Raw genomic sequence first — 9,014 nt, 5'->3', positions numbered from 1 at the left:
GATCTATATCTTTGGAGGAATGAGGCACCAACTCAGCAAGTAAATAACTGACACTATCTATACATATACATCAAATATAGTTTAGCTAAAACAAGATGAGCAACGTACGTAGAATATAATCAATTTAGTCTCAACATAAATAAACTTTATCTAGTACGCAAGCAACTCATAACAAACAACCAATTAAACTCATCTTTTCCTATTCTGCTTACTAGAAGGTGATATAGTGTTTTTCTCCACCAATTCAACCTCACCGTTCATTACATAAGTGAATCCCCTTGACAAGCCACATAATCATAGCTCTTTCGATTCACATCACTACTCTTTCCATATCGTATTATAGCTCTTTTTATATCGCATCATAACTCTTTTCATATTCCATCATAGCTCTTTCTATATCGCATCACAACTCTTTTCATATCGCATCATAATTCTCTTCTTTTCATTTTGCCACATAGGTTATTCAACAATATCAAGGGATATTCACATCACAGTCATATTAAATTTCCATCACTCTCTCGTTTCAATATATCATTATTCTTGTAAGCGACTAGTAACATAAAACTACATCTCAACCTATGTTCATTTCTAGGTACAAGCAACACATCATGCAGCAATGAAATATTTCAATGCATTTTCTCATTTCACATTCACAATATAATTATTCAAATCTAATCATCCACCACTCATATCCAGATAAATCAGTCTCAGCATGAATCACAAACTTATATAAACATAATACCACAAAGAAAGAGAACATATATAGGTAACTAATTATTTATTTATAATTTTGTCATCACTTAATCGTTCACCTTAAACCATCAATAGATCATATTCTTCTAATAGGTTACTAGCAACATAAATCATAGAATTGCAATAAAAGTTATATTAAGATAAAAGAAACACATATAGGTGAAGGTAATTATTCACTTACCTTGATGCTATAGCGATTTAATTAGCAGGTAGGGAGTGGTTCAGTCTTCTACTTTATCTTCGTATCCTGTGTTTTAACACCCAAAGATAACAATTTAGTTTAAGAAAAATTACTGTAAATATTTGAAGGGTGTGTGTGTGGTGATCTGTAACTTCTATATATATATATGTATAGTACTTTAATTTCTTTTATGCACCATTTGCCACCCTTCTTCTTTTTCTTTTTTAAATGTTAGTGGCAACCCACGTCCCACTAAGTCTCATATTCTATATTTTTTGATTTTATTTTGACTTTTATTATATTTCAATTGGACACCTAACTTTTCAAAATTGCAAACTCAACCCCAAATATTTTATAAAGTTTCAATTTACTCCATTCAAATTTTAATATAATCAAAATTTGGATCTAGAATTTATTTTCTACTTAACTAAACTTCATAGATATTTACCAATTAATTCTAAAATTATGTATTAAAAATTTGTGGATGTTGTAGAAGGCCAACGTCTCTACCCGCTTTGGGCCTTCTAGGCTCCGTTGTTCGGCTAGACTTGGGACTTGATTTTGGGCCACTAATTTGTTACAACACCATTCAGCCCCCCCACCAAGAGGAGGGCTATTTACGAGGTTCTTCGGGGGTAGGGAACCACTTTATTTCTTCAAAGAGGGTTGCTCTTGATAGAGACGTCCTTATCTCTTCACCGGGAATTTGAAAAGGCCTTGTTCTTGGGCTTCAAACTTTGGTACTTGTCAGAGTTGATCTCGAGGCTAATCCCTAATCTAGCTATCTTTTCCTGCTACTAGGGGGAGGGCGCTAGTAAACCGCCCTTGCGCATGCCCATACTTTTGATAACCGCCTAACTAAAGGAGGTTATTTGTGCTTAGGGAGGTTTAACCACCCACTTTCTCTTCATTATTCTAAAACTTCACCTCTTCTTTCCTCCCATGATCTAGATAAAATCTCACTCCCTAGCATTTTGTCGGCTCTCCCATTCTAGTAAGTTTCTTTACCTTGCTCCTTCTTTCTTTTCCTTTCTTCTGCTTATAGTCATGTGTGTATATTTCTTCTTTGTTAATGGCTTCTCTAGATGAATCTCTGAGATTCAGGGGAGAGAGGTTGGCTGGTGATGATCCTTCCGAGACTACTTTTGGAAGGACAGGCTCAGGCTCGTTTGCTTTTACTAGAACACCCCGTACTCACTACATCTAATTATCATTATTTCATCATTTCTTTAATTAGAACTCATTCAATAAGTAATTTCCTTTCAACCCGTAAAATAGATTCTAATTTATCAATATAATATATATATCACAAAAGGTAATAGATACCTCTAAAAGTTTATATTTACCCTCACTAGATGACCTCATGTGCATAACCTCAAGAAAAGTAGTACCACAACTTTAAACACCAACTCGATAAGAGACTAGAATATAAAAACCAAACAGCCAAAAACTCCAGCTTCAGATGTCACGGCTGACCCACGTAATAAAGACCACGGCACGGCTCGAAGTTCGATGTCGTAGTCAATATGACCAATCTCCTGAAAAGTACGTGGCAAGGAATGAGCTGCCTACTCAATAAGTATAGCTAACCAATTTATATATATATACACAGGCAACAATTCACGTACATGCAGTCACATCGCTTAACAGTCATTCGTCATATAGCAACATTAGATATAAGCAGTAATACATACCTACAACTGTAAATCAACCCACGGCATAATATTTGATGCTATCGTTTATTAACTACGGGCCCTACTTACTCTAGTTGGAGTACATCAGTCAATGATTTCACCGGCCATCATCATCTCATTGTCATATCATATACAACACATGATGCTCGTTGTATGTGATATCCCCACACTCTTTTACTCCAACTGTGTAGCAATATCAACACAGGACATCACAACAAACATGGTATCCCCACACCACCCCAGTGTGTAGCTAACAACACAGGATATTCCTCGCTGCCCTAAATACCCTGGTACCCTACGGGCCATGGTACCTAGCTTAATTCATATATTTTTCATATCACATCATCAATCACGTCATCATCAATCACATTATCATAAATCATTGACTGTGTTCCCAACTAGGTAAGTATCATCTTTTATTTCAAGTTACGATCATCATTCTATTCTTTATAATAATTACTTCCTCAATAATAACTTCTAATTTGATTTCATACAACAATCAGTTATACGATCGTCACATAATCATATCCCGCATGTCCCGACATAACAATCACATAACACATAGTAATAATTTCACCGATGTTTAGGTAATCTAACAAATAATCCACAACTACTTATACAAGAACCAATATATAAAATCCACGTATATAAATATAAAGTCAACTTCACCATCAAATATAAGAAATCAATATATATAATATATAATACTAAACATATCAATATATATATATATAAATCTAATTAGCTATACTTACCTTAAGTCCCAAAATGCTTCGGTTTCACGAGAGACTGCACAACCCACTACTTTGTCGTCACGTCCTATAATAGAATATTATACGTATAATCAATATATTTAGAATATTATAAACTCTAAATAAAATATTATATAATATTCGTACATTTTCTACCAATATTTTAATATTCTATTAATATTAAAGTCCAAATCCCTGTTCCATTTTATTTTAAATAAATATACTTTCTAAGCTTCTCAAATATATATTTAATGTACCAAATAATTCATAAGAATTCATTTAATCAAACCCCTTATATATAACTATCATTTTTAATATATTACCATTGAAACCTCATTTTTCCTCTTTAATAACATAATATTCTTTAAATATAACTCCCAAAATATTTCTATGAACTTTCTACCAATTTATCATTGCTATATAATTTAATTACGCAACAATACATAGAATTACATATTTGGTTAATCATTCCGATGAAATTGTGTAATTTAGCTATAATAATAATTAAACCTAACAAATCTAATATTTTAATTACCCAACTATATCATTTTTATAGCAAATATGATATTTAATTTGACACTAATTTAAATACCCAAAATCATAAAATAATCTGGTTAAATAGTATATCGACCAATATAAATAACATTTAATAAAAGGAGTAAGTAACTAATATAATTATATAAATTAATAAAAATTAAAATCTAAAATCTTACCTCAATTCTTCCGTAATTGTGTGTGCAAAGGTGTGTGTGTATAGATATGAGTGTGTGTGTGTTCAAAATGTAAAGTGTGTGTGAGTGTTAATTAATGAGGAAGAGTAAAAAGAGAGGCCCCACCGCCTCACTCTCAAGATTCTCTCTCTCTCTCCTCACTCATTGTATATATATATATATATATTATTTACATATATATATATATATAATATCATTATATTTTATATATTTAATTAAACTTTTCTCAAAATACCCATTACGTCCTTTCTAAATTTCTTAATTAATAAATTTGTCCTCAAATATTATTACAAACTCCAATTTATTCCATTCAAGTTGTATTTCTCCCAAATTCAATCTATAATTTATTTACTAATTAGATTTAAATTCCTAATAATTATTAATTAGTCCCATAATTATGTGAAACATTCTACGGATGTCACATAAGGCATGCTACCGCCACTACTCGTTGACTCTTAAATGAATCTTTAGAGGGAGAACGGGAGGACACAGGAGAAAATTAGGAAGAGGAGGGTTCTTCCCTTGAGAGGAAGAGAGGGACGAACCAGAGGAAGTGAGTGATGAGGAGGAGAAGGAAGCTGGTCCGTCTGTGGGGGACTGGACCCCTACTCTCTTAAGTTGGCTGACGTTAGTCACTTGATGGAGGAATTTGAGATATCCCATGATTATACTATTTATGTTCCCTCTCCCTGTAGTCACCCTGATTCCCCTCCTCCTAACTGTATGTGCTTTTTTAACACTCAACCTCGGGCTAGCCTTTGCTTTCCCATCCCTAGTTTCAATGAAGAGGTCGCTCGCCTTTTTCAGGTCCCTCCTCAATTATTTGGCTTCAAACTCTTTTCATTTGGTGGCCAGTTTTGCCACAGTTCTTAAGTTTAATTGTGCCCCTATTTCTGGTGAGGTCTTTTCTCAATGTTTTCAATTAAAAATGTTTTGATCCCTAGGTTCTTGATTTCACCCCTCATCGTAGGGTGTGATTCCTACCTGCTCCTAACTCGCCCAAATGCTGGAAGAGTAGCTTTTTATTTTATTTTTTTTTATATTTTGCCTCCTCGACAATGGGCCTTCCCTCACTAATGGATCTGTGATCTTCCTCATGTTGCTCCCTTTTCTTTAAAAGATAGGACTGTTGCTTCTCTCTCCTTCAAGGGGAGTTTAATGATAAACCCTATAACTGTAGGAGCCTGATAGATGAGAGGCTTCTAAATCATTTCAGATTGAGTCCCTATGTTGTCCTCTTAGGTGTACCTTCGGGTATTTTCATTTGTTCATGTGTGTGTGTGTGTGTGTTTTTTTTTTATTTTTTATCTTGTTCTTCTTTGGTTTTTCAATCATGTGACTTTAATGTCATTTTATGTATCTTGTAGAGAGGATAATGTTTGACAAGCTGCTCTGAGGCGGTTTTTGGTAGCCCATGGGGTCGTTTTGTTGCCACCCCCCTCCTCTAGGGCTCTAGTGACTCTAAAGGAAAAATGCCAGCCTCTGCGGCTCTAAGAGGGTCTTCTAAGGAGCTCCCCTGTGGCACCTCATTTGGGATCCATGCGTACCGATGCTAACTTTTCTCCTCATGATGTAGGAGGCTCTTCTACAAAGCCTATGCTCCTATTGCCTGAAGGGAGCCTTTACACTCACCGATCCTTCGAGAAAGAGACAGAGGAGGAGTTCTCCTTAGCTTTTGAAATCTTGAATGGGGTATCTACTCCTGTGGAAAAAAGTTTCTTATTTGCTCTGCCGAAAGAGGAGGTGGAAGTTGTTGTGTTCCAGTGTGGCCAAGGTAGGTAGTTTTACTATTTTCTTGGTGATATTCCTTAAATTGTCTTGCTTTCATATTCAGACTTATACATATATATTTTTTTATCTCCATGTTGTCATGCTATTAGGGGAGCTCCTTTTTGGCCCCTAGGTATCACTCCCTCCACTTCCGAGGGATGTTGAGACGAGAAAGCTGGAAGATCACATGGAGCATCTGCTGCTTGAGGTGACAAGCTGAAATAGGCGAAGAAAGAGCCAATGAGTAGACACCAGCAAGTTAAGAGGGAGGCCAAGAAACAACAGAGGGAGCTTTTGGCCCTTATGGAGAGTCATTCAGAGGAGCTAATGAAAGTACAGATCGGGCTCGCTTGGACTTCCCTCGCACTGAAGAAGCATAGGTTATCTGAAAGCTTATTGGCAGAGTCGCCTTCTCGAGTACAAGAAGTCTGAAGACTTCCTAGGGGAGGTAGCAAGGAAAGCTGCACCTTTCTTGCAACATGGTTTCCAGGCTTACAAGGATCAATTTGTGGCTAGGGGATATTCTCTACCAGGTGAGGAGGTTTCCTTTTTATAACCTTGATGTGGCCATGCAAAGTGCCCCCAATCCCTTTGCCGATACTCCTCGACCTATTGTTGAGAGCCCCCAGATGAAGCAAGTAATCAAGGTGCTCGCCTCTTGTCTGTTCTTAATGAGATCTTTACTCAACTACTTGAGCTATCACAAAAATACTTTCAAATGATGATTTAAATCATATACTTGAGGTAGTTGAGGCGGAGGCGGAGCCTTCCTTCCCTCGCTCTGCTGATATGCCAACTATTGTCCCAGAGGGTGCCTCTAAAGGGCATCCCTCTAAGCCTGTTGCCAGAGATATCTCCAGCCTCCCTAAAGAGCTTGTTGCTGAAGGAACCCCTCCCCCTTGTCCAAGCTAGATCCGGGTAAAAACGAGAAAGCCCTGTATGTAGGGTAAAGAAAATGATCCGTAATCCTTAAACTAATTTCTTTTGATGTGCCCTTTCCCCCACCGCTGGATGGGGATGAAATAATTTCTTTCTACTTTCCCTTTTCCCTTATAGTGAGATGGGATGAAACAATTGCCTAATTTTATGAACATTGCTGTTTTTTTTACCATTCTCAGTCAGTTTGGCTGAGGACTTACTAATGTATTTTTCTTCACTATATTAGCTTTGAGGCCTATTGCCTGCATATTTTGTTGAACTGTTATACACTCACTTTGAAGGCTTGCTGCCAGCATTGTTAATGAAGAAGAAAGGACCTGTACCAGAAAAGTTTCAACAATTGTAGGATTACTTGTTTTTTGTGTTTCTATGATGCTCTTTCTGAGTTTTGACGGACCTTTGTTAAGTGTCATATCTGTCTTCCAAATGAGAGCCTGCACCAGGGGGCAGGGTTTATTTTTGTGAGGGAGATCTACCTGGGGGTCAATTATTATTTTGAAAGGCACGCTTACTTGGAGGGCAGAGCTTATCTTTTAGGGGGATGCTTGCCTGTAGGGTAGAGCTTATTTTTTTGGAGTGTGCCTGCCTAGAAAGAAGGACATAGTTTTTTTAAGGGGATGCCTTCCTGGAGGGTAGGGCATATTTTTTTAGGGGGATGCCTGCCTGGAGAACAGGGCTTTACAAATAGAATTTCTTCAAATTACGCACGTACTGTGGACTAGTCTAGGGGCGACCTTCTCCATCTTCTAATTCATATACTCCATACCTAACACACTTGTGACCTTGTATAACCTTTTCCAATTAGGATCTAGTTTTGTCGTTGGTTTTAGACTGTCCACCCTGCGGAGAACTAAGTCTCCTACTTGAAAGTTATGGGCATTTACCCTCTTATTGTGAGCATTGATCATCATATTTTTGTATCTTGTTATGTGAAGGAAAGAATTTTCCTTAATTCTTTGACAAGGTCAAGGTTTTCCTTGAGGAGTCAATTGATATTTTTCTCTAAATAATGTGAAATCCTATGAGAAGGCATTCCCAGCTCGGCAGTCATGATGACCTCTATTCCATATACCAAGGTAAATGCACTTTTACCTGTAGAACCAGTGGGGGTGGTTCAATATGTTTATAAGATACTAGTTAATAATCCTCCTAATTCCCTCCTACAGGGTCTAATCTTCTTGTGATTCCTTGCAATGCGGTTAGGACTTCTACTTGCCCAATTACCATGGGTGAGATATTGAAGTGAATTTCTATTTTATGTGCAGGTTCTTGTACTAATTTTGTATCTTGCGCCCTTGGAACTATCGGCCGCTATTCAAAATTATTTTCGATGGAAGCCCAAAGCAACAGATGATGTTTTTCAACATAAATTTCATAACTTCTCCTTTTGTATTTCATGCGAGTGGCTTTGTTTCTACCCATTTTGTAAGATAATCAATGGCTATTATGAGGATCTTTCCATGACCTGGGGCCATAGAGGTTCTACTATATCCATGCCCCACTGGGAGAAGGGGCATGACTATGGAATTTTGGTAAGAGGTTTCGCCGATTGATGTATAAGAGTAGAATATTTTTGGCACCATTGCTATGCCTACCACTTGTTTGGCATCTTATTTCGTGGTATGCCAGAAGTAACTAATCTTTAAGTCCTTGTTAGCCAGAGCCCAGGTTCCTGCATGAGCTCTACAACGTCCATTGTGAATCTCCTTCAGTACATGCATGCTTTCTTCTTAGGATAAAATCTGAGCAGAGGATGTGTGAGGGGCTTTTTGTATAAGATGTCCCCTTGTGTCAAGAAGTGGGCTTCTCGAGCCTTCAGCTTGGTGGCCTCCCATCAGTTCTCAAAGAGATGTCCTTCATTCAACCATGCTACTATGGGTGTCCTCCAGTTTTACCTGGGAGGACAATTTGAACTTCTAGGGGGGTTCCAGGCCTTAGTAGAAGTTGTATATTGACTTTTGGGTTTAGTAATCACCCAAGGCACTTGCCAATTTGGATAAGTAGTCCGCCTTGGTATTTTCTTCCTAGCGGATTTGTATAAGTTGGAAACTTTCACACTTCATTTTGAATTCTTCTATTTGATGTAGATGTTGCACCATGTTTTCTTCTTTGGCTTCATATGTTTTGTCCATCTGTCTGACCATAAGCTAGTAATCTGAATAAGCTATTAGGTGTCTAGCTCCAACTTCATAAG

The 9,014-nt window shown here is 37.1% G+C and overlaps 1 long non-coding RNA gene across 1 annotated transcript; it reads left to right on the top strand.

Moving 5' to 3' along the window:
• The first annotated feature begins 1,647 nt into the window (after positions 1 to 1,647).
• Positions 1,648 to 6,955, top strand: LOC148788381 (uncharacterized). Its single transcript, XR_016065329.1, has 3 exons — positions 1,648 to 1,928; positions 5,479 to 5,885; positions 5,992 to 6,955. It is a non-coding gene; the product is annotated as an uncharacterized LOC148788381 (long non-coding RNA).
• Positions 6,956 to 9,014: the final 2,059 nt, after the last annotated feature.

Source organism: Sesamum indicum, linkage group LG4, assembly GCF_026168435.1.
Source record: "Sesamum indicum cultivar Baizhima isolate 11 linkage group LG4, ASM2616843v1, whole genome shotgun sequence".
In the NCBI taxonomy this organism is placed as follows: domain Eukaryota; kingdom Viridiplantae; phylum Streptophyta; class Magnoliopsida; order Lamiales; family Pedaliaceae; genus Sesamum; species Sesamum indicum.
This window is presented reverse-complemented; position numbering and strand designations above follow the sequence as displayed.